Source organism: Mesocricetus auratus, unplaced genomic scaffold (genome assembly GCF_017639785.1).
Source record: "Mesocricetus auratus isolate SY011 unplaced genomic scaffold, BCM_Maur_2.0 Super-Scaffold_100004, whole genome shotgun sequence".
Taxonomy (NCBI): domain Eukaryota; kingdom Metazoa; phylum Chordata; class Mammalia; order Rodentia; family Cricetidae; genus Mesocricetus; species Mesocricetus auratus.
The window spans coordinates 68,389,092-68,415,964 of NW_024429189.1; the positions used below are offsets into that span (position 1 = coordinate 68,389,092).

Below are 26,873 nucleotides of genomic sequence, written 5' to 3' on the forward strand. Positions count from 1 at the left end.
ATCTTCATTCTCACAAACTCCTCTGTGAATTTATCTCACAGTAATTTCTGGCACATACACACAGATATTTGTAAAAACATCCTTTGGCTCTTTTTAGGTAATGGTGAACTGCTGAAAACTGTAAATACCTCCTGCATGTTACAAGATAAATATGAGATAGATTTGTATTTAACCTTGTGGAAAACAAGTTACTTCCTAAAATAAGGAATTGAAGAGTGCTGTATACAAAGATTTCCTATTATTTTAAGTTTTAAAAATGTGTAAGCATATTAACCTTGAATACAGATATACATATATATTATACATATATATTTATCACTGGATTTACACTCTGAAAACCAAACTGTTCATAGTGCTTTCCTAAGAGAACAGACCTAATTAAATGAAACCTCAGGGAACCATTCATCTTTCAGCATTATATACTTCCACTATTTTGTTTTGTTACAAAGGACTTGTGCTACCTTGGCATAAAAACTAAATTAGGTAGTTCAGTGTCACATATACATGTCTAACATAAAAAGACTTTTAAAAAGGAATTCTTACTAACTACCATTCCAGTCTTGAGTTACATAAGATTTTAATTACCATTTGGTGAGAAATATACCTAAGTGAAAAATACAGCTGAAATCAATTTATTTAGAGGCTGAAATAAACTTGTGTATAACTGATCAGCAGCAGTGGCTTAACAGTGGGTGTAAACTTCAGTCCCTATAGCCAGATCAACTTAAGAAGGAGCTACAGCCAGCTGTGGGGAGTGCAGTCAGCAGTAGGCTCCAGAGGTTGCCTTCAAGATCTTCCATAGCTGTAGTCTTCAGGGCCCAAATAATGCCTTCTTCAGAACAGTCAGCATCTTGCCAGAAGCAGAGGGCCAATACTTCAGACAGGGTAGCTCTACCAGTCACCACTTGACCCTGCCACCATGGTAGAGACACAATTGGTTTGCATCACATTTCATATTCTGCCTAGTCCCATCCTCTCCCCATTCCTTTAATAGATACTGATCTGAAACACCAAACTATGATTCTAGGACATTTACCTTGGAACACAGCAGAAAATACTGACTATGCTTCCGTGCTCACCCCAGCATGGTGATCATCAACATTGTATTTGCTCTTTGGCCACTGGATGTACAATGAAATTAGTGGCAACTTGTGTGCTTAAGAATGAGACTTTGTAACCTATGATTCCCTCTTCCCCCTATCCTACCCCCCACCATTGTGACCTCGAGTGATCTAAAGGGATGACACCAATTGGCAAGCTAAGCAATAGTGTAGAGACCACCTTGAATGACCATTCCTGATAGTGAACTTGATGTCTATAACCATCCTGGAGCCTTCATCCAGTGACTGATGGAAGCAGAGGCAAACACCCACAGTTAAATACTGAACAGAACCCAAGGAACCCAGCGACAGAGAGAGAGGAGCAATGAGCAAATTGGCAAAGAATGGGCTGGCAAAACCAGGGGAGAGCTCTTGGACCCCAGACCACCAACAGCTGGGAGGCCAGCATGGGACCGATCTAGACCCCCCTGAAAGTGAGAGTCAATGAGGAGGCCTGGGCTACCTATGGGGTCCTGAACAGTGGATCAGTGTTTATCCCTCGAATACTAACAGACATCGTGTGTCCATAACACAAAGAGGGTTGCTCTCTCTGCCTGGACTCTTGGGAAAGTGCCTGGACCCTACCCTGAATGAAATGATAGACTCTAGATATCCCCTATGCTGAAGGAATTGGCAATAGGGTGGGAGGATGGGGGGAATGGTGGGAGGGTGCGGGAGGAGGGGAGGGAGAGGGAACTAGGATTGACATGTAAAACAAGCTATTTAAAATTAAAATTAAGAAAAAGTTGATCGCAAAAAAAAATGAGACTTTGTTTCCTCAAGTTCTCCTCCCACTTCCTCTTCTCCTCTCCTCTTTTCCTTACCTCCTTCCCCCCTCCCCCATGCTCCCCATTTGTTCAGGGGCTCTTGCCCTTTCCTCTTCACTGGGGGAACATGAGGAATCAGGAAGATTGAGTGGAGAGAGGAATGTAGGAGAGCAAGAAAAGAGACACATCAATAGAAGGAGCCACTGTAGGTTTAAAAAGAAATCTGACACTAGGCAATTGTACAGAGATCCACAAGGATGACCCCCAGCTAAAACCCTAAGCAATAGTGGAGAGGCTACCTTAAATGCCCGTCCCCTATAATGAGAAGGATGACTAGCTTAAATGCATTCCTAAAGCCTTCATCCAGTAGTTAATGAAAGCAGAAACAGAGATCCACAACCAAGCACTGAGCCAAACTCAGAGAGGGAGGAGTGACCAACAAAGAGGTCAAGACCACACTGGGAAAACCCACAGAAAGAGCTGACTTGAGCAAGTGGGAACTCAAGGACCCCAGTCTGACAACTGGGGAACCAAAATAGGACCAAACCAGGCCCCCTAACATGGGTGTCAGTTAGGAGCACTGAGGAGTCTAAGGGGCCTCTGGCAGCAGAACCAGGATGAATCCCTAGTACAGGAATGGACTTTGGGAGCCAATTTGACATGTAGGGATACTCTCTTAGCCTAGATACATAGGGGAGGGCCTAGGCCTTGCCCCAAATGACTTGACAGATGGTGATAATCCCTCATGGAAATCCCCACTCTCCCTGAGGTACTGAATAGGGGATGGGGAGGGCAAGGGAGAATCGGAGGGAGAGGGAACTGGGATTGATATGTAAAATAAGATTGTTCCTAATTTAATTAAAAAATCTATTAAAAAAAAGATTGAGACTTTGTTTCCCTTTCCATGGCTCAATAACCCAAGCAGGTGCATAGTAATTCAAAGCTGCAAAAACTCATCTCCCCATTAGGTAGACAAGAAAATATTTAATGAACTATTTTGCCAGAAAAGATCCAGGACAAATGAAAACTGTGCAAAGCATAAACAATGTGGGTAAAATATTGCACTAAACAAGCAGTTATTTCATTGAGGCATTGTACCAACCACCAATTATTTCATAAAACGCTGCATATAACATAGACAATAATTTCGAAACACACCTCACTAGATAATTATTCAAGACTGTTCAATAAAATTTTACTCAAAACTAGCAATTATTTCTTTAACAATAAGGACTTATTCAGAAGGAGTTTGCAAAACCTCCCCTGAATAGATACACTGAAGGAAACCCACGCATGTACCAGAGTCTGTGTTTGAAAAGATTTTAAGAGGGCAAACATCACAGACAGAAATCCTCTTTTTATTGAACAATTCTTTTCACTATACATTTTTTATTTCTTCATTTGTGCATCAAATATTTACGTATCTAAGATAGGAAACAGTTTGAAGTGTGTGTGTGTGTGTGTGTGTGTGTGTTGTTAAGAGATATATACACACACATGAAGTTTGTGGGAACACACATAATTGACTCCATTCCATTTTGACTTAAGACCTGCCCTTGCTCCTCCAAAGTGAAACAGCAGAGATGTCTGGCCTAACATATAAATGCAACAAGATCCATGGTCTAAAGTATGGTTGCTGAATGTCCTGCCTAAACAACAGAATACTTAACTCAGGATATGGTTCCTTGATGTTTTATGTTTTCAAGAGGTAATTACTGTGTCTGTTCATTGTATTAATGGAAAGCCTTCTCCTCCTCTTTTAATGGGACTATAAAGACTTTGAACATTAAAACTGAAAGTCCTCCCAAATGTGTCTCTTGTTTTTTGTTTGTTTCTTTCCTCAATTTGCACCCCTCTTCTCAGGTACAATCCCAGACTAGCTGGCGGGCCCAGACAGGAGGTACACATGTTAATGTCTACATATTCATTTGAGGGCCAGGAACCAATATTGGGTGCCTTCTGTTGCTCTCCACATGACTATTTTTTCAAAAATATTTATGTATTATTGGTATTATAAGTGTATTACTTTTTGTCTGCATGTCTATGTGCACACCATGTATGTGCCCAGTGACTTTACAGACCAAAAAAGGACATCGGATACCCAGGAACTGGAATTTTGGGTGGTTGTGAGCTATATTGTGGGTGCTGAGAACCAAACCCTGGTGCTCTGTAAGAGCCACAAGTGCTTGTAACTGCAGAGGCCTCATGTTACTGTATATCTTTTAGACAAAATCTCTAAAACCTGATGATTTTAAATCTCTGAATCTAGAGATTTTAGATAAAATCTCTGAACCTGAAACTCACTGACTCAGCTAGGATGCATGGCCTGGTGAAGAAATTCTAGAGATCAACCTGTCTCTGCTGACACAGAAAACAGCTATTGTGCCCAGCATTTCATGTAGATGCTGGGGAGCCAAACTCAGGATCTCATACTTGCATGTTAAGTGTGTTACTGAACCATATCCCAGCCACAAAAGTGGGACACATTTATGATGCATATAGATCATTATTGTTCTAGAAGGGAGTTTTAAAACACTTGGGGAATGTGCTATGCACAGAAAGATTTCCATGTTTTTGTGTGAGCTACAAGGGAGCTAAGAAAGGCTTCCTCTGTCTCTCTTTCAATTTCACCTATGATTCATCACTCAGGTCCCATCTACTCTAGACAGTTTTCTCTAACTCCAAATTTGCTTCAGATTTCCTTTGTTCTCTCTTAGCTGTTCTAATTGTTCTTGATTCATGAGGACTTAAAAATGCTTTTACTCTGAATTGAAATACAATGTGAATTGATAGATTTTTCACAAAAAATAAAAATAAGCCAGTAAAATTTTAATATGATAAAGTAATATGATAAAGTAGCATTTTTAATATGGCAAAGTAATACTTTGAACATAGTGGACTCTATAAAATATGTGATTCAAATTCATTTACCTAGTGTCTAATATGGCTTCTAGAAAAAAACGTAAGTTGTCTAGGTGACTATGGTTTTTAAATAAGATCTCTGTTCACAGTCTGGTGTCAAGTCCTGTCTGCTCCTAAGAAGCTTTGCCTGTCTTCCATTTTAAGGAAGGCACACTCCTCTCAGTCACCAGTCATTCTCTCTATACTCATTTAACACTGTGTGAAAAGACATTGTATGTGCTCTGTGAGCAGGTTTTCCAGGATAGAACACTGTGTACACATAACATCATATACCAGGACACTGGAAGATTTTCATATCACTTGGTACCCCTTTGACAACTGGCCCCTCTTCTCCTTACTTCTAGCTCTTGGGGTCTTCTGTTACTATGAATTTGAGTACTTCAAATACTTTTAGATACCCCTAAATACTTCACATAACACATATAAGGAGAATTATAGTCAATGCCCTTCAGTGGCCATCTTGCTTGTCTTAACAAAGCTTCCCCAAGGTTCATCTGTGTTGTTGAGTATTACAAGATGTTCTTGTACAGGAAATACAATATTCTGCTGTATGTGTGTATACATGTTTTCTTTGACTAATATACATAGTCTATTTTCATCTCTGAGCTATAATAGTGCTACTATAGGGAAAACAGTATAAAAACAGGTTAAAATAAAACTTTAATATTATCTGGAAATCTTACTTATGGGTATTTATCCAAAAAAACTTGAGATCAGGATGTTGAAGAGATATTTGCATACTTATGCCATTTAATTTTATTCTTAAGATGTCACGCCCGCTGCACAGCCTGTATCCGAGAATGTGCGGAGGGTGTTGGGATAGAGACCCATAGGTGGCTTCCAGAAGGCTCCTCAAGAAGGCTCTCCTTTATTCCTACCCTGGCTGGTTATATATATCCTGACATCAGAGGCGGTGGTGGCTGGGTCAGAAAGAGGTGGTTAGTCTTTAGAAAAGGTCGAGGTCAGGGCATTCCCATGGGCGAGCCCTTATCAGGAACTTGTTGCTCTGGATTGGAAAAGTTCAAGGTCAGGGCGTTTCCATGGGCCAGCCCTTATCAGGAACTTATTGCTCTGGGCACTGTATTGTTTTTAATAAACATGTTTTTAGTAAACATTGTCTTACAGCTGCCTGCTCCCAGGCTGATGGGGAAGTGGGACTCCAGCCAAGGTCTGTTGTTCCCACATTAAGATTTACTGTTATTTGAAATTATCTTGTACACAGGCATAGTTGCACATTCCTGTAATTCAAGTGTTTTGGAAACATTGAAAGGATCAGGGGTTCAAGCTATCCTTGACTGCATAGCAAGTTTGATGTTAGGCTACAGGAGAGACTCGACTGTATTAAGACCGTGTCTCGGGAGGCAGAGGCAAGTAGATCTCTGTGAGTTTGAGGCTGGCTGGCCCGACAGCCTCCAAAACAATACAGAGAAACCCTGTCTCGTAAAAGCCAAAAAAAAAAAAAAAAAACCCAAAAAAAAGACCGTGTCTCAAAAAGAAAAAAATTATCTTACTGACTTTTTATTTTCTTAATTTTGTATTATCCTCACCAGAATATAAGCCCCTGTAAGCTCTCTTTACTACTATTAAAATAATGACTGCTACTTAATAGGTGTTAAATAACCATTGAACAAACAAATGTGCAAGACAAGGCTAAATAAAGGAACCTCTAAGTTGACCTGAAAGAACATCAGGAAGCATTTTGGGTGATGGCAGTCAATAATGTTCACAAATCCATAGAGTCCATCACTCTTTCTACTCAGACACCTAACTCTCAACTTTTCTGCCAATGAGTCAATTTATTGGGAAGACAATTTGAAAATATGTCTATGTTCTAGGAACTCTTCTAGTTGCCACAGTGCTCAGTAGAATCTGAATATAACCCAGTTTCTGCCACTGTACTGCACACAGTCAAAATAAAGAACCCAACTAGTATAAACAGTAAGTGAACCAGAAAACAATAATCTAATTATGGATGTGGTGAGTGGTAAGGAGTGAAGCATCTACATAGTAAGAAAAGACTTCTCTGAGTAGTCAACACCCATGATGAGACCAGGGCAACAAAAGTATACCCTAGAACATTGGTTCTCAATCGTCCTAATGCTGCAATTATTTAATATATTTCATCATGTTGTGGTGACCCCCAACCATAAAGTTATCTCATTGCTACTTCATAACAGCAATGTTGCTACTGTTATAAGTAATAATGGAAATTATTTGTGTTTTCCAATGGTCTTAGGCAACTCCTGTGAAAGGCTCCTTTGACCCCCACAGAGGGGTTGTGACCCACAGGTTGAGGAACAATGCCCTATATGGTCAAGAGAGAAAGAGACTCAGAGACACCTAAATTCAGTTCCACTGAGGTATGTAATGTCTATGTGGCACAGACAGAATAGCTAATACATATGTTCATAATTTCATGTACATGTACCTATAAGCTAAATAGCTATAATTTGCTGAGTAGGACTATGTCAACAAAGACCTTCAATTTTGAGGTTAATGCTATGTGAAACGGCACCAGTCATGGAGGCCAGGAATGCCAGACTAAAAAGAATTCTGAGCCTTGTATGAAATGTCAATCACTTTCCAAGTAATAAAGGTATATTTTTATTTTGTATACTATTTTATTTAAATACTTGGAAAATACCAGTAACAGAAAGTTGAGATTATCATAGCTCGTACTTTCCAGCCATAAGTACCATTAAGACTTTGATTCTCCCACTTAAAGTGTTTTTTCCCTATGAACACATGTACATAGGATTTTTAAAAGGACCGAGTACAGGAAATATTGTGCTTTTTATGAGTCCCTCTAAAAAAAAAAGCAAAGCAAACATTATGGGAGACCAATAACAAATCTCCTTTTTCTGGAAATACACATAAATAAAATTTAGAATTGCTTTTAATTACCAAACTCATGCCTAAAATGTAGAAAGTAAAATCACTGGATTTTACCTTATTTCCACAAAACCAGTATTGGGACAGGAAGGTTTTGATTTAAAAACAAGGGAAGTCATTTTTCTTCCTTCCTAATATATGGTCAGACAGTTATTTGAATATTATGAAGTCTTCCTATAAATAATTAAATGCATCTGCCAACGCCCCTGGTAAAATACAAGAACTAAATATATTTATAGGATATGAAACCTAAGCTGATTACCATGTGCTTATTCCCTTACCTAATCAGAACTAGTTTGTAATTCAAAACAAATGTCATACTCCTTAGAGCAAAGGAAAATTAACGAGAGTGAATAGTCTATAATTCTTACTTTTAAGGAAGCCAGACCAACTGTTCTCAAACAAGCCATAGTTCTTTATACTGGCCACTTTGAAGATCCAAACTAAAGTACCTTGATAAATTTTGGTGCTGTGTTCCACACAAGTATTCAAAGTCTAAAATGATAGTGTATACCAAATACCTTTTCTCTCTTCTGTTGGTACAAGTTAGAGGATTAATGACTGCCACTTTCATTCATCCACACCACATAATTTCCACAGTAGATGTACCACACCACCACTCGACTCTGGTTCAATCACTTCAACGAGCAAATGTGAAGCCAGCAGAAGGTTGGAAAAGTGCTTACATATTTCAGTTCATTCTGTTGTCTCTTGCTGATTGCAAGAACACATGCTTGAGCTAGTTTGCTGGAGCACAGCTGAATAGCTCCAGTCATCCCAGCCAAGACTATCTGAAATCAGCCAAAAGCCAGATGATGCCCAGGTGGGCAAGTAAGCCTAGCCTAGACTCAAAGAACTGCCAATGTCAATATCCAATTCCAGCTTTCATGGCGTACCTGCAGACACGTGACCAAAATAAATAGTTAAGTTGTTTTAATCCACAGAGTTTGGAAGAGTATTATGGAGGCAAATACATAAAAAATCATACTTTGTGTAGCAGCACTGTTTTCTTACTTTGCAAAGTTAAAATGTATTAGAAAAAATTCTGAGTGGAACTACTAGCCAGTGCTTCATAGAACTTATGCTTCTTAGAACCTAGGAATTAAATCAGGAACGTCAAAAGTTTGAGGCCAGCCTGGGCTACACAATGAGGCCCTGTCTCAAAAACATTACAAAATCAGTATATTAGTGATTTTCCTTTATTTATAAGTACATTTTCCAAAAAGCAATATCTTTTCTATGAATTATAATCAAGCAGTTCTTTAAAATATTTTCTATTCATAGTATTTTGATATCACAAACTTCCATACTGAAGAAATATACAGATTGATGAAATTATTCTACCACATAGCACTTTTATGAAAGACTCAAAAATTAATAATAAATATTGTGTGTGTTCTGTAGGGTGTGTGTGTGCGTGCGTGTGTGTGTGTGTGCATGTGTGTGTGTGTGTGTGTGTGTGTGTGTGATATACCAGACATTTGAGACTAAAAGGTACCTTATGTGGCAAGACTTACACCAAAAATAAAGGTTTTAAGGTAAAGACAATTGTTAAAGAGCAAAGGATAGGAAACACTATTTGAAGGAAAGAATTATTCTATCCATGGAGACATATTTTGTACTAAGTATTATGTATAGCAAGTACTAGAATAGATTAAAACAAATAAATAAAAATTTGAGAATTTTTAAAAAGAAATTAGTAACTCCAGTGGGAAACATTAATGTACTCTTTTTAATAACAACCCTAATAAGGATGCAAAATCTAAACACTGACTACATGTGTGATCTAATTACAAATACTTACTAACCATGGCAGAAGATATATTTTAAAAGTATACAAAAAGATTTACCAAAAAACCAAGGTTTTATAACAGTATTCAATTATTTGTAAAATTAAACATATGAGTCACAACATACTCTCCAAATACACCAGAATTTAAGCTAGAAAATTCACAATTAAATTTGAGAATTATGGAAATCCTAGGTTAAAATATGCAAAAATAAATCATAAACTATATTTGGAAGTCTTTGTTATTCAATTGGCCTCAATATACAATGAAACAAAATGGAAGATTCTGAAAAAGGAGTACAGCCTCCTTCCTACAGGTTAGAAAATGCACTGACCACTACAGGACACACCAGTACCAATAAAACAAGTTCATATCTTGCTTCATCTTGATTCATTCAACTACATCAATACACAGAAGTGTCAAACTATAAATTAAACAAGTATTATATAATAAATTATTAAATCATATTTATAATTTGAGATTGTAGAATTTAACATTAGAATGTATTATTAGATACAAGCTGGTAAATCTATTTTTATTATCTGCAAAGGGAATTTCTGTTCATCTAAGGTAACTTCAGAAATTCCTGAACCTGTTCAATGATTAAATTATCTAGAAAAAGCTGAGATCATATTCTGGGACTAAGTCCAAGTTCAAGGTTGAGTTGTTTTGTCAATATAGCCATAGAAATACATAGCACTGATGCAGGCAGTAAGAGTTCCAAGCAAAACTGAAAATCAATTGGAAAAACATATTATCAATAATATTTCAAAGGTTATATGGGTAATGTACGTTTTACTGAAACAATTTACTATCATTGTTGTCATTAGTACTGTGACTAAATTATTTTGAAGGGAATGCATGACCCTTGGTGCTTGGACCCCCAAAGAAAAATTATAGGAAGACTTTTTCTAAGGGCAAACTAAATTATATTTAACATAGACAATGCATATTTGTCATGTACATTGATGTGAAAATATTTTGTCTTAATCAAAATCAGAGTGTGAAAAGAAAGGCTTTATAATAATGAGCCAGCAGATATTTTTGTCTCACAGATATACATTGGGGTTTACTTAAATAAAAAGGAATCAACGTGGTTAATTTGCAAACTTTATGAGAAATCCATACAACTTAATAATAAAATTCATATTTAACTAGACTAAGTTGTGCCTCATTGGCAGAACACTTTCAGTTGGCCCTGCGTTTAATCTACAGCATGAAAAATGACATATACCCTGAATGGACATTTTTCCAAAAGACATATGGCAATAGCTATCATGTACTTGTAATCTTATTCATCATCACTATTTATTGTAGAAGTGCAAGTCAAAGCTAAAATGAGATACCTCTTCACAACTGTTAGAGTGGCCATTATCAAACAAGCAAGAGATAGAAGTGTCATTAAGGATACAGAGAAAAGGAAAGCCTGGTGTGTCTTTGGTGAGATGATCAATTAGCACAGACAGTTCGATAACAAAGTGTGGGCTCTTCAAACCATGAAAACGATACGTGACCGATCATCCCACTAACCCATGCCCAATGAAAATGAAATCAGTAATTTCAAGTTACATCTTTGTTCACATATCCATTTACATCATTATTCACAAGAGTTGAGGTATGGGAACAACCTAAATGGCTGGACAGATAGATAGATGATATATAGACAGATAGACGGACAGGCAGGTAGATATATAGATAGATACATAGATTATTGATAGACAGACAGAGAGATAGATAGACAAACAGACAGATAGACAGACAGACAGATAGATAGATAAGGCCATACACTCTGGAATGTTATTAAGCCTCTGAAAACAGGAATTGCCCTTTGTAACAGTGAGAATGAGCTTGAAAGTCATTCATTGTGCTATGAGGTAGTCCAGACACAGAAAGCAAAGACTTGTGTCATCTCACTTGTATGCGGAATACAAAAGGGAAAAATGAACAGAATAAAGCAGTGGTACCCATGGATCTTCAGTGGTTGTCAGAAAACAAAGGACCATTTATAAAGGTATACAAACTTGGAGTGGTATAGGATGTCCAAAACCAGAAATCTAATTTACAGCCTAAACCTTACCATTATTCATTTTATATTCCTTATAGAAAATATACTAAGAATATAAATCTTAGATGCCTTTGACACCTACACACAAAAAAGGGTTACTATGGGAGGTTATGGGTAAGTTAATTTGCCTAAACACGGTAATGATGTCACTGTAAATGTATACAGAAAACAGTATGTTGTACAACTTAAATGCATCCAATAAACAAGACAGTGAAGAAAGGTACCTGTCTGAATCAGTGAGTTGTGTGTCGGTAAGAGCAGGCTGGCAGTTCAGCTGTGAGGAAATGCTTTCAAATCTATGGCCATGCTTTCCTTTTTCTGTATTAGCTGCTATTCAGTGGAGACAGCCATTGCCTCAGGAAGAATCGGGGCTGGTAGAGAAGGGAAGGAAGCAAAGAAGCAAAGTGTCACTATTCACTATTTGACTTCCAAAATAGTCACTTAAAGCCTGTTTCAAAGACAATGTTCTTGAAAGGCAGAGCGCTTAAGTGAGAACTGAAATGTTAAAGAGGTTAGAACGGTTGAAAAGGATTTTTAGTCCTAAAGAAGCAGAGCATAAATTTCATTCAAGAGGAGCAGATCAGAAGAAACATAGATGAAAAGCTGAAAAAAATTCACAAAAGAGAAAAAAAACCTAAGGTTGCTCTGTCTAGGAGGGGACAAAAAGAGAAAGAGAGGGCATTGGGCAGAGGCCACAGGGACCAGAAGGAAAGTGGGCGGTGGATGGGAGAGGTACATATGAAAAATCCTTTCCTGAGCTGCTCAGCTGAAAGAAAACAAGATCACCACTTAGGCTTTGCTCTGTCTTCTCAGTGAGCACCCAGCTGGTCTGATCACATGACTTCTGGTGCTCTTCCTGTTGCTAAGTCAGAGAATATCTGGTCCACTCTTGCCTACATCACATATCAAAAACTTTGAAGAAGTATGTTAATAAGATGCCAGATTTCACTCAGCCAGTAGAAAATATCCTCTATTCATAATACCCTCTTCCATGATCCAAGCTGTCTGGAGATCCCACAAGAGAGGTAGGCACTCAGTTCTTTGAGGGAGCCTTTAAGAAAGAAAAAACTCATTATCTACAACTATTTGGGACTGACCAGAGTCAGTGTGCCCTTCTTCACACTGAACCAGAGCAGGGTAAAGGACTTCTGTATCACACTGTGTTGTGGACATGGGCAATCCATGTCCAGAAACCAGTAATTCCTAGAGGTCTATAACTGAAGCGTGGCTTACATAAGACTGTGATATAAATGCAGTGATTTTCCCTTCTTTTGTTCTCAGCACAGGTAAAGAATCAAAGCAATTACTTACCAGCACAGGGAAATTCTCAATCATAAAGGTTGAAAATGATATTAGCTCTGGAACTTATTAAAAATTATTTCACAAACCAACCTGCTGTACAAATTAAGAAGCTAAAGTTTGGACAGGTCAAACTGTGTGAGATCAAACTCAGAAGCCATTTCTCTCTGTTGTTTGTTTTTTAAAAAATCCTCTGTAATTAGAAATTTTTACATTGTTTTTTTGTTATCTTGCTTTACTGTCAACTATATAAATAGCTCAATTATAGTATTTGCATAGTTTGTTAGTTCTAACTTGCCTCATTAAAGATAATACCTAATACAAACAAACCCTTTTGAATACATTTGGTGAAACTTAGTATTTGCAGAATAATCTCTATCTCTATGCTCCTTGGGGTGGGAGAATGGACATCCTCTGGTTTCCGCTAAGTAGTCTGCTCTTAATTACAGTTCTCATCTGCTTTTTAGTCTCATATAGGTCAATCCATTACCTGTTTAGTTGCTAGCCTCACAAATGTTTCTTTAAACACTATTCAGAATGATTTTGCCTCTTTAATTTGTACCAGTTTCATATTACTATTTAATTGATATATTTAAAGCACAATCTATGTGCAGTATCATATATAAATACCTACATGCTGTTTTGCAAATATAAGGTGATTTTCTGTGTATATTTTCTTCATAAATACTTAGGTATAAACTTTTGTTATCTGAAAAAACATGTGTAACATCTAGAAGTCATGAACACAAGGGCCTACTGGACATTAAGCTGAGGAACAGGGACTCAAGTCCAAGTTTGTGATGTTAATCCTTCTATGTCAATCATTCTATGTAAATGTTCCTTCAGATCTGTAGGAGGAAGCTGTGTGCCGCCATTAGCCATGTGACTTATTAGAGGCGCATACAGATGAGGTAATAAAAGAGCGGTTTACCACACCGCTAAACACACCCACTTTAGGCATGACTAGAGACGTATATGGACATAGCCAACTACTCCGGCTCTGGCACCCTGTGAGGACTGCCCGGGCCCTTCCCCTACCCGGTTGCCTGATCGGGGCAGCTTCCTGTCGCATGGGCTCCGCAGCCTAGGTTTCCTCACCTCCCCTTTTGTCCCTCGTCCTGAGGGAGCCCCTTTTCTAGCCTCTGCCTCACCCCAATACCTCACAAACACATTTCGCTCCCTCACACAGATTCAGTCACACACTAGGGCCCGCGCAGTCCTCACAGGGCGGCAGAGCCTGAGTAGTTTTCCGCCACCGAACCATAAGTAGAAAGCTGGAAAAAGAGACGGAGACTTCCATTGTTCAGTCTTTTATACCCCCCCCCCTTAATGCCCCTAGCCATGCCCAAAAGTGGGCCTGGCTAGTGAACTAGTTCACCGCCTAAGTCCACGTCTTTAGTCATGCCTAAAGTGGGTATGTTTAGCGGTGTGGTAAACCGCTCTTTTATTACCTCATCTGTATGCACCTCTAATAAGTCACATGGCTAATGGCAGAACACGGCTTCCTCCTATAAGATCAATAGCTGGACTTGGAGAGTTAGAATTCACAAAAGCTAAATCAAGTCACCGGTAAACTTCTGATTTGCTAAAGTGAGCAAGATAATCATAATCCTGACTACTGAATTAAGTACAACTGCAGTTGGTGTTATCTGCTAGTCAGCATTAAGTAGCCTCTCAGTATTTATGAAGGCCGAATGATGGGCAAGCCCTAAAAACTCATTGAGTTTGGGTGGAAAATTCACTGAGGTCAGAGAACTACACACACACAGACAGCATACTCTACAGGGAGACAACAGCAGAGAGTGGTATCAAGGCTAACACTCTCCGGCCATTGGAAGCTTATAGAAGAGAACTGACACAGTCCACTCCACACCTATGCTGCTCCTTAGTGCCTCTTTATTGTCTCCTGGATAGGAATTATGTGGCTTTAAGAAAAGAGACCATCTATCAAATCTAAAGGAATGGTATTTTCAAGCTGACACCACTGGCCAGTAACTTTAAGCAAATGACTATCTTGTGGAAGTAAAATCAGGAAGTTGAAGACGAGGGATTACATCTTCCTTGGTGGTGCATAGCTTATGAATTTATCTATTTAAAATCGTCTCACACCAAGCTGAACTCGCAAAGAGTCAATAGACTCCATTCTCTTACATTCCATTCTGGAATCTATACTGTACTATATAATTAAAGGAGGCACACAGGGATCCCACATCCTTCTAGAACTGTAAAATCACACTAGCATTGTTTTAAATTGTCAACCAAGGGCTGATATAAGCAAATCAAAAGGACGAAACAAGATTTCCTTTTCTATCAAAGTTTCAAAGAACTTTAACAATAATTGTAAGAAACATTTTGAATTAGTAACTGGGCTCCCCCAACTGGGATTTTCAGGTATTGCAATTCATCCATGCCTTCTGTCATCGTTTAACCCAATGCTTACAAATAAAACATTTGATTTTTTAAAACTCTGCATTTAGAAAATGAGCCTCATTAGAAGATTTTAGGCTTCACGTTTTCCCATCCTTTACTGATTCTAGCATCGATTCATTTGTCCTCTCAAGAGTGTTTCTTTGACAATTTTCTGTCCTGGGTTTAATGTTAAACTCAGTTGGACCACATATGGGAGATATTGAAAGTTTGAATTTGTAACTATGAATAAGACTCTGATAAATTAAAGAGTGTTTCAAGGAGGGACTCTGGGAATTACACCTTGAGAACAACAGTTGAACTAATTACAGATGTTATTACAAACCCATTATCCCATTTAATCGGTTTACAAATATTTAGTTAAAAGAAGTAAAAATTATGAGACTGCAAGTGTCTTCACATCTCAGAAGGCCTCTCAGTCATTGGACAGCTGGGAATTAGCTCCATTACTCTGAAGACAGAATTCTCAATTTAGGTACTATTAAACAGCAAGGACTGACACTTCTTGTCACATACAACTATACAGTGCTTTGTAGAATATCTAACAGCATTCCTATCTTCCACCCACAGTGTGCTAGTAGGATCCAGCACTGTTTGTGGACATTCTCAAATATCCCCTGGGGCCAGAAGATTTAAACTGAAAGCCACTATCATGAAATCTATGACAATGGATTCTTAATGAATTTCTAAAGGATGATGAGGACACTTCCCCTCTTCCAGAGTGGCTTACTTCCTTTCTTTTTCCTGGTTGAAGATTTTCTTTTTTAGAATTTCATGAGTTTATTCAGTAAAATATTCTATATAATCCTTATTTAACATTTCTAACTCGCCCCGTATTTCTCAATAGCGCACCTTCCCTACTTCATGTCCTTTTATAGTGTGTGGATATGGAACCATCTTCTGGAATGTTAAAAACTACCAGTGGGCACATACTTAGACACAAGTGATTGTCACTCCAGCATGAGAGGAGCAGCAGCCCTACCTCAGTAAGAGGTGGAGCTCGAAGGTCATCAACTCTATCCATTCTGGAATAGTGGCTGCCTTGACCCTGTGCAGACTTAAATAGGTACCTACAGGCACTGTGAATTCATGAGTGTGCTAGTTATGTCATCATGTAAAGAGCCTTTCACAGCCTTTCTCCACATTTACAGCTGTTAAAATTCTTCTGCCTCCTTTCCAGAATTGTTCTCTGAGTCTTAGAGACAGTGACAACAATATAGATGCTCCCTGTAGGACTGAGCACACCACCTTCTCTTATTCTCAGGACTTTGATCAGTTCTGACTCGCTGTTGACTGATGCCAACTTCATAAAGAAGCCTTGGAGGTTTGTCAGTGCTCAGAGCTGAGCAGATGGTGGAAGTTTGGGCGTGTTCTCTTCTTTTTTATCTTTATATGAGATGAGAAATGCTCTTCACATGTCACATTCAGATCACTTTAAGGAAAATATTGTGCTCCAGGGTCAACATCTAAGTGCAAGTGCAGTTGTGAGGCACAGATTTAACAAGCTGCCCTTCCTGGAGAACCTGACAAAGGGCAGTAACATCAGCAGGAAGATCTATGAAAAATAGTCTTGTACCGTGAGATGCTGAGAGGTGTTATTTTTAAGGTTTCTATAATTGTAATTTCTTGGAATAATTATATATGATTCTGTAACCCAAACAGAGGGAACGTAGCCACCTAGAATATCATTAATTAATTAGCTACAAATTTGATCAGCTTTCCTCTTGAGGAATTTTAAAACATTTTTAAGGCCATAATTAAAATTTTACTATTTATTTTTGTACTGATCATCCAAGATGCCTAATCCTTTTTAGAATCTATGATTAAAACCCATCTGCCTTCTTTATGTGTTATCCAAAAACAGTAGAGATTCTTTTCTCTATATCAGAATGTATGCTGGAATTACAGGGAAAACGACTCGCCTCCATGATTACTTGATGAGGATTTGGGTGGCCGTCTGTGTGAGCATGTCTTAAATAGAGTATACCTTAATATCTTCTGTTACTCATTATAAAATTATTTCAGAACATTATTATTTCTATTCACACATCTTCAATTGAAAAATGTTTTATTTATTTGCCAATGGGTTTGACTTTTATACATGAAATAAAACTGTTTTTGCTTATATTTACTTTTATTCGTTTATTTATGGTGTTTTTGTGCAAACACCTTTGTACACTCTCAGTTTTGTGTTAGTGTTTGTGCATGGTGTAGGCTCATGTGGAAGTCTGTGGTCAGCTCGACATGTGTTACCCAGTAACTTTCACAACTCCCTTTTTGAGCATCACTCAACTAAGCCAAAACACAAAGATTTGGAATCTTCCTGTTTCTACCTCCCTAGTGCTGTGTGAGCTATCTCCAGAGCCACCATTTGTTTATTTTTTCATTATCCTAATCCTGATGCTGCTTTTAAGAAATGAAGAAATGAGAAGTCTCCCAGCATTTCTTCACTACCATCCAGCTCAGAAAGGTCGAGGAGAACAAAAGGATAAGGACATTGCTGAGAAATATGTTCTTTGCATCATAAACACAGTTGAACAGACTTTTGAGAGCATTCCAGAACTGTCTAGAAATGAACAATTTTTAAACTGATAATTAGAAGATTATCTGCAGGCTAGTACTTTCTTTTATTAATTTTAAGCCGCAGGGAGTTTTTTGAATGGCTGAGTAGACCTATTAGTGAGCTTTCTAATGTTTTGGTTATTAGATATTTTTAAATTTAAAGATACAGTGGGTAATTCTACTGACCAGACCTGTATTAATTATTCAAAACTTTTCTAAGTCACAAACATTCCTAGATTAGGTTGACTTTCTACCAGTCAAAAATGATTATTCCTAGAAAATATGGATGAAGTCTATATGGCAACTTGGAGGCGTATTTCCTTGTCCTAAACCATGTGATTTCTGTTGAGATACTGCCAAAAGTATTTAATCCATTAGTTCATTAAGCAAGGATTCAGATAGTACCAAGATACTCAACACAATAGTACCAAGAACTCAAAAAGAAACCTAAAATCTCACAAGATGGTTTTTGACTATTAATATAAATACACAAATACACACACATGCACACACATGCACACACACACACACACACACACACACACACACACTAGATTGGGGGGTCATTAAGTAGATCTGTACTTAAAGGTGCTAGCCTCAAAACCCTGATGTCCTGAATTCATAACTTGAAACTCATGTACAAAGCTGAATTATTTTTCCCAAGTCTATAATCCCAGCTCTCCTACACAGAATGTGAGTTGGAAAGGTGGAGACAGAAGAATCACCTTGAATCTTACCTGCTCAGTTAACCCAAGGTATGCTGACAAATGACAAAAGCAATAGGAGTGATGTTACTTCCAGAAGAAGAAGAAGAAGAAGAAGAAGAAGAAGAAGAAGAAGAAGAAGAAGAAGAAGAAGAAGAAGAAGAAGAAGAAGAAGAAGAAGAAGAAGGTGGAGGAGGAGGCAGAGGAGAAGGAGGCGGAGGAGAAGGAGGCGGAGGAGGAGGAGGAGAAGGAGAAGAAGAGGAAGAGGAAGAGGAATCTGAAAAGGAACACAACAAAGTTGTTCTCTGACCTTACTATAAACAAACTGTGGCATTTGCACACCCACATTCATACACACATCACCAGACATGCATGAACACACACCCAGAGAGGGTGGGGGATTGGCGTTTATGTCAGTTTTATTCCATTTCTATCACCAATAAATATTATGATATGTGATTTGAACAAGGCTTGTCGATGTTCTAGGACTAGGCTTCTCCAGTGTTACCAGTGATCTTACTTTTAAGTAAAGTTACAGGATTCTTTGTTTAACAAGAAAACAGATGGATACAGTCTGCGTTTGTAAACCATAGGTAATCTAATTAAAACTCAAAAATATAAAATATATGCTATGGCCAACTCATCCACATACCTTGTCTTTTGCAGAGTGTTTGTTTCACATTGGTTGAGTTCATATTCTGTTGCATCACTAGCTCTTTGTCAACTGAAACTCAGCACCCTTCAACTTTCTTGTAACTACAGACTGATTATAGCACACAGTACTCTTCCTCCTTACATAAAATGGTTAATGGCAGAAGTGTAAACGCTGTGGTTTATATTCCTGAAGTCTCAGTTACACAATCTTCTAGAGACTATGTATAATGGGAGTAAGAGTTTCTTTTCATAAGAAAGGGGTAAAGATTAAATGAAAATGAGATATATTGATGTTTCAATCAGTTTTCCATTTGTGTAACAAACTACACAGAGATAAACAACTTATGTAAGTTAATTCTTTAACAAATATAAAATGTCCTCCTTTTGATTGTTTTTGGATTGTTTATTTTTTTAGGTTTGAGGATAGCTGCACCAGTTTGCTTTTAGATCCATTTGATTGGAAAATCTTTATCCAACTCTTTACCCTGAGGCAATGTCTTTCTTTGATTTTGAGATGTGTTTTTTGTATGCAGCCAAAAGATGGATACCATTTTTAATTCATTCTGTTAGCCTGTCCTGTGTCTTTTATTGGCAAATGAATCCATCAATATTGATGGATATTAATGGCTATTGATAGCTAACCCCTGTTATTATTGTTGCTGTCTTGTTGGTAGTGTGGGGGAGGGGTGTTTCCCTTCTTTGAATTTTGCTGATGTGAGACTATCTATTGCCTGTGTTTCTGTGGGTGTAGTTAACTTTCTTGGGTTAGGATTTTCCTTATGGTATCTGTAAGGCTGGATTCTGTACCCAGCATACTAAGAATAACTGACTGCCACAAGTGGACTTATAAGCCACATGTCAATTATCTAAGATTTGTCTTCCCCTACCAAAAGGTTCTCAACTCAATTTACCCAAGTTCAGTCAGACCAGTGATGTGCAAATCCAAAGGGTGGAGAAGGACAATTGCTGTCAGTGGTTAAGTAGAGTTTAGAAGCATAAATTCAGGTGTTCACTCTCATGTGAAAAGAAGGTAGGCATAGCAAAATAGGGAAGACAATTTTGCAGTGGGGCCAGGAAACAAGTATCTCTTTATAACACCAAATTTCAACACAGAATTTTGACAAATCCAATAATGTTGAGATTAAGTCTGTCATTTCAGAATAATGGGGAGTTATTTATATGAAGAGACAAGGATTTATGTTTTATGTAAACATATTAACATGATTTATAACTTTTAAATACTTTTATTCTTTAGGCCTACATTTATATTCTTGTCATGGGTCCTAGCACAAGCATAGGCTATGTCATTTCTCCTACTTGAGGTAAATATGCTGCAAGCACATTAAATAATGAATTTGACTTTAGCCACTGAACTTTTTGAGTGACTCCACAGAGGATTTTCATCAAAAGCCAGATAATGGTGACTTCCTACAATCTCCTCAATCAGCTGTAACTAAAAGTAAGAGTGGGTATCACCCGGTGTTGTGTAATGATTGTCATTTACATGATGCTTTGGTATTTACTTCACTTGAAACAGCTGTTTCACTGATTTGCTTCAATGTTCATTAACTTGACACATACAATTATGGTGTGCTGCCTACATGAAGCCAGAACAACCAGATGATTTAATCAAATTCATTGTAATAAGCAGACATTTTACTTTAAAAGGGAAGGCACTCTGTTATAAATGCCTGGCTTCTTTCATTACTTATATTTTCAAACATCATTTCTACTACCCAGAAAATCAGTAATTCTGCCCCCATCCTCTGAACTCCAGCCAAGGTAAATCCTGTAACATTTGTTTTTAAAGATATAAATTGAAGCAACTACTCAATATCAGTCACAATGCCTTTTCCCATACAAATCTAAGTGGATATTCTATATTAGGAAATCATCATCATGGGGATGTGGCATAGCACAGGTGAGAATGCCAAAGTCAAAGATGCCACAACATGTGTCAAAATAGAAGCATTCTCTCAGAATGAGACGGGTTCTCCAGGGCACGGTACATTCAGACTGAATTTGCCTCTCATTCTAACCTTTCTAGAACACGTCTACAAACTCCTAGCATTCCTGTAGTGCTGGAACATAAGAGATTACTGAAGATGACTTACAATAATCATTTGCACAATCACTTTTAACCTAGGAATTATCTACCTCACACATTTTTTCTTCTTGGAGGAAAGGGGATGGGGCCAGAATTTCACACAGCAGAAGACAGGTACACAGGTTCTGAGACTGGGACTTAGATATTGTGCTAGAGTTCCTTCACTGCAACCTCACAGTAGTGCATTAATAAACTTGCCATCTAATTGAAACCTGTGTGAGACTTCCCCAGATTCATTTTCCCTGGTGGTTGCTAGAAGCAGTAAAGAGCAATGGGAAGTCATTAAACAGGTACCCTGTACTGCCATAGCAGTAAGTGCCACTAATTTGAGAAAGGCTTCTTTAAGAAATAAAGCATCATGACTTAGAGTGGAAACTCCTGCTCTGACCAGAGAGATCAAGTACTCCATATTTAGTTCATAATTCACTCGGGGCATCACATAGGTTTTGAAAGTAAGAAACAAGGAGTACATTTCACTGAGTATGTTCTTTCCTAAGCAGCATCACTTCCCAGGATGCTGTGTTAAAGCACAGTAGACCACAGCTTGTGGTAAGGAAGGTTGCAGCCCAAGCTAAATGATTTCATTAGGCGCATGCTGACTTAGCCCAGATTGTTCCCTTCAGGTCCTGGATCCTGCATGGAATTGAATCATCTTCCATCATAATTACCGGAAGCATTAGAAGCAGCTGTTGCTTCCTCCCACGTTGCTCACACTGGACAGCAGACAGCCAGAGGGTCCCATCATCTGATAATGCTATGCTTCATTTCAGTGTGCATGTATGTGCATTCCTCTTTGGGAGCCAGGAGCCATCACCTGCCCACTTGCTGTTGAATGTGGTAGGAAAATTCTATCTACAGCAGAGCATTTCAAAGTATACTCTCCAAATACAGGTTTACAGACACTAAGATATAAGTAATGGAACACTGGGACTATTAGCTATCAGTTATTTGTCCTTGTCATGATGTATGCTCTGATAAGCACTCTGGTAACATAAATTCACTTAATCTCTCTAAAGCAGTTTCAAGGTTTCACATTCGCTTCACTACACCTTGCCCCTGAGGCATGGCACAAAAGTAAAGGCAAAATACAACTTGTTTTTCCAAAAATTTTAATCATTTTTTAAATTTTGTGTGTATGAGTGTTCTGTCTTCATGCATGTCTGTGCACACCTCTCATGCCTGGTACCCATGGAGTCAACAAGATATCAATGGAACCCCTGAGACTAGAGTTATACAGGACTAAACACCACCACATGGGTTCAGGGGATTGAACCTGGGTCCTCTGGAACAGCAGCTTCTTAACCACTTAGCCAATGAGTCTTCTCCCCAGCCCCAAACAACTTCTTCATGCAAAGTCTATGGAAATAGAAAGGAGCATACGTGGTTGCTCTGACCCAGATATTCAACATAGACAGTAGATTATTATAGGTGGTGGCTAGACATGTATAAAGAGATGCCATGTAGGAGACCTGTACTTGATGCTGGGGGTACAATGGCAGCCAGTGACAAGGGCATTATACTCAAGAGATTTTCATTCCATGTTTAATGCTAAGAAGTCTGAAGAGGTGAAAGGGTGAGTGAGGCTTTGCAGGCTTCCCAGTGGAGGACTTCATACTAGGGATAAAGATTTGCCCTAACAAGGTGTAGAAGAAGAGTGAAATGACAAAAAAAGGTAGAAAAACAAATTCCTGGAACAAAAGCAAGAAACTTCAGTTCATCAAGGACTTATACCTATATGACAGCTGTAGGATGTCACACACCATTGTTGTAGATGATACTTAATATTTTGGAGGGCAATTAAGCTGAGAATATGATACACAAACTGTCAATTCATAATGAAAAATGCATATAAAGAAACATGCATATAATTACATTTTTCTGATGTCTGGTCATGTTCTAAGAACTATGACATGACAACAGACAGGCCACCAGAAGCTATGAAGTCAACCAGGAAAGAAAGTGGCTCCAACAGTCTTAGTACTGGTGGAGGTGGGGTAGAAGAAACACTCTAGTTCCACAGAGTAGATGATTCAATAGTCAGCACGTTACAAAAATAAGAAACTCAAACATAACCCACTGACCAAAGGGGAGAAAAAAGCCTCCGGACAGCCTAGAAGACAAGCAGGCTCTGGAGTTTTCAGAAAACAGTGTTTATTGACAAAGTAAACTCCTCCGTGTGTCCCAAATAATGAGGAGTCCGTTCAGAAGCAAAGACATATGTGAGTTCTCATTTAGAAACAACTGGGAAAGGCACAACTGAAATCCCTTTTATTGTTCTCTCCCAGGTTTTCTGGAGGGAATTTAGGAAGAAATAAAGGAACTGGAATCCCAGACTTTTAGAGAGGTACACCATGGGCTGCTAAACTGAAACCCCATCCTTGACTTCCCACTGGAAGGGTTAGTTGATAACAATGACAAAGCAATTTAGCCCGGAGAAGACAGGAATGAGATCTTCAACCCAACTTACTTACCTAAGGCTGTGTAGCTAGACAGTGTGAGTGGAGGCAATGCCAGGTCTTCATATCTCCAGAACCTGTTTCTCAGCCACTTCACCCCATTTTCTCCTAGGCAAAGAGGACTCCAAGCAGATGAAACACTCATTGAAAGGATGAGTAAGAACCTTACTTAGAAAACATACACTGTCCTCTGTTCTCCACTCTTTTAAGGAATGGTAGTACCTGGAGTACTGTCCTGGCTCCAGCAATATTCCTCTTCATTGCTGCCCAGATACCCCACAATAATACAAATCATGCTGTCATCCTACATTCTCTAGATTATTTTATTTGTCCTTCCTTGTTGTTTTTATTTTTTCTTATTTTTTCCTTTTTATTGAAAATAGATTCTTTTTCTCATACAATATATCCTGACTATGGATTCCTCTTCCTCCACTTCTCCCAAATCCTCTCTTCCCCTCCCTTCTTCTCCCTTCCCCTCCTCTCCCCTCCCCTCCCCTCCAGATAATCTCCATTTCTGTCTCTCATTAAAAAACAATTGACCTCCAAGAGATAACAACCAAACATGAAAAAATAAAATGTAATAAAGTTATTACATCAAAGTTAGACATGGCAACCCAACAGGAGGAAAAGAGTCCCAAAAGCAGTCAAGAGTCATAGACCCACTCATTCTCAGTCAGAAGTCCCATAAAAATACCAAGTGAGTAGCTACAATGTGTATGCAGAGGACCTGGTATAGGTCCATGTACGCCTTGTGCTTACTGCTTCAGTCTCTGTGAACTCATGCACTTTGCCTAGATGATCCAGAGGGCCATGTTCTCCTGATGTCCTTGACACAACCTTCTGCCCCTGACTCTCAAGATTTTTCCACTTCCTCTTCCTTGGGATTCCCTGGGCTCTGAGAGGGGGTGGATTTAATGGAGGCATACCATTTAGAAAAATATCTCTGTATATTGACTGGCTGTGAATCTTTCTATTTGCTCCCATCTGCTGCTGGAGGAAACTTCTCTGATGATGACTAGAAAACTGGAAAAGACATTGATCTATGAGTATAGCAGAATATCATTAGGAGTCATTTTATTTGTACATTTTTCTTTAGACCAGTAGTATTTGGTTTATCCTGCATCTCTGGGCTTGCTAATCTCTGGTTCTTGATTACCCAAGCAATATTGGGTATGAGTTCCTTCTCATGGAGTGGGCCTTAAGTCAAGTCGAACTTTGGTTGACTACTCCCACAAGCTGTCTTCCATCATCGTCCTCACATATTTTGCAGGCAGGACAGATTGTGAGTCGAAGGTTTTGTGGCTGAATTGGTATGCACATTTCTCTTTCAGTGTCCTGCAAATTACCTTCCCACACCAAGGAGACTAAATGTAGGAGTGAAGACTCCTTATAGGCACCAGCCGGACTTCTCCGTATTCAATGAGTAGTGTGGATGTCGTCCTTAGCAATGAGGCCCTACTGTCAGTTTGGGGGAAGCAATCCTATGTCTTAACAACATTCTATATTATCTGGGAATTTCCATGGGGCTCCCTTGACCAACAACTCAATTTAATGTAACCCAGTCCTGCCAGTGGAAACCTTGCCTGTCAACAAGAAATGCCCGTCTAAGACTCCGTACTCCCCTTTACTAGGAGTCCAAATTAGTATAACCTTCATAGATTATGGAAAGTTTGCACTGCACTAGATTTCTGCACCTAACCCCAATGGGCCCACAATTATAACTGCTGTCACTACCTGCACCCTGTTCCTTCATTCCATCACCCTATCTGATCACTCTAGTCTCTACCTTTCCCTAGTTCACCTGGAAAATGTATTTTATTTTCCTTTCTCAGGGAGACTATATGCTCCTACCACCCAGATCCCTCCTCTTTATCTAACTTCTCTGGATCAAGGGATTGCAGTTTCCTTAGCATTTAATTAACAGTTAATGTTCACTTATAAGTAATTACATACCATACTTAACTTTCCATGGTTGGTTATCTCACTCAAGACGACTTTTTCTAGTAACATTCATTTACCCGTAAATTCCTTAATGTCATTTTTAACAGCTTAGTAATGTTCCATTGTGTAAATTTATGACATTTTCTTTATCCATTTTTCTTTGAGGGATATATATGTTATTTTTGGTTTCTGACTATTATGAATAAAGCCACAAGGAACACATCTGAGCAAAAATCCATGTAGTAAAATGGAGTATACTTTGGGTATATGCTCAAGAGGGCTATAGTTAGGTCTTGAGGCAGATTGGTTCCTAATTTTCTGAGGAACCACTATATTGATTTCCATAATGACTGTACAAGTTTTCACTCCCACCAGAAATTCATCATGAGCTGTCAACTGTGTTATTGATCTTTGTGTTATTGATTCATTCTGATAGGTATAAAATAGAATCTCAAAGTAGTTTTGAGATTTCCCTGATGGTGAAGGATGTTGAACATTTCTCTGTTTCTGAGTCATTTGAGATTCCTCTACTGTGAATTCTCTGTTTAGATCTGTACACCATTTTTAGTTGGGTCATTTGAGAATTTTGGGTATCTGGTTTCTTAAGTTCTTTATATATTTTAGATACTAGTTTGCATGTGGAGTTGATGAAAACATTTTCCCATTCTGTTGACTGCCAATTTGTCTTACTGACTATGTCCTTTGCATTACAGAAGCTTTTTGGTTTCATGAGGTACATTTGGTAATCATTGATCTTAGGGCCTGTACTATTTTGTGTTTTGTTCAGAAAGTTGTCTCCTGTGCCAGTGTGTTCAAGCTTATTCCCTGTTTCTGTCAGATTCAGTGTATCTGGTTTGGTACTGAGGTCTTTGATTTTGTACAAAGTGATAAGTATAAATCTTTAGGCACTCTTTTACATGTAGATATCCACTTTGACCAGCATGATTTATTGAAGATACTGCCTTTTCTCCAGTGTGTATTTTGGCTTTTTCATAAAAAAAAATCACATGTCTATATATGTGTGTATTTTATGGGGGGAATCTTCAAATTGATTGCATTGACCAACATATCTGTGTTTTCTGCCAGTACCATGTGATTTTTATTACTAAAGCTCTTCGGTACAACTTGAAATAGGGAATGATAAGATTTCTAGCAGTCTTTTATTTTTCTAGATTGTTTTAGCTCTC

At 38.3% G+C, this 26,873-nt stretch overlaps 1 long non-coding RNA gene across 2 annotated transcripts; it reads right to left on the reverse strand.

Moving 5' to 3' along the window:
• Window positions 1–622: 622 nt before the first annotated feature.
• On the reverse strand, window positions 623–13,957 carry LOC121140211. 2 transcript variants are annotated; one of them, XR_005877009.1, is made up of 4 exons: window positions 13,874–13,957; window positions 12,520–12,587; window positions 11,761–11,907; window positions 623–911 (listed from the first exon to the last, which is right to left on the reverse strand). It is a non-coding gene; the product is annotated as an uncharacterized LOC121140211 (long non-coding RNA). The 2 variants fall into 2 exon arrangements; XR_005877008.1 differs by lacking the exon at window positions 12,520–12,587 and having other exon boundaries at window positions 13,874–13,949.
• Between the last annotated feature and the right edge of the window lie 12,916 nt (window positions 13,958–26,873).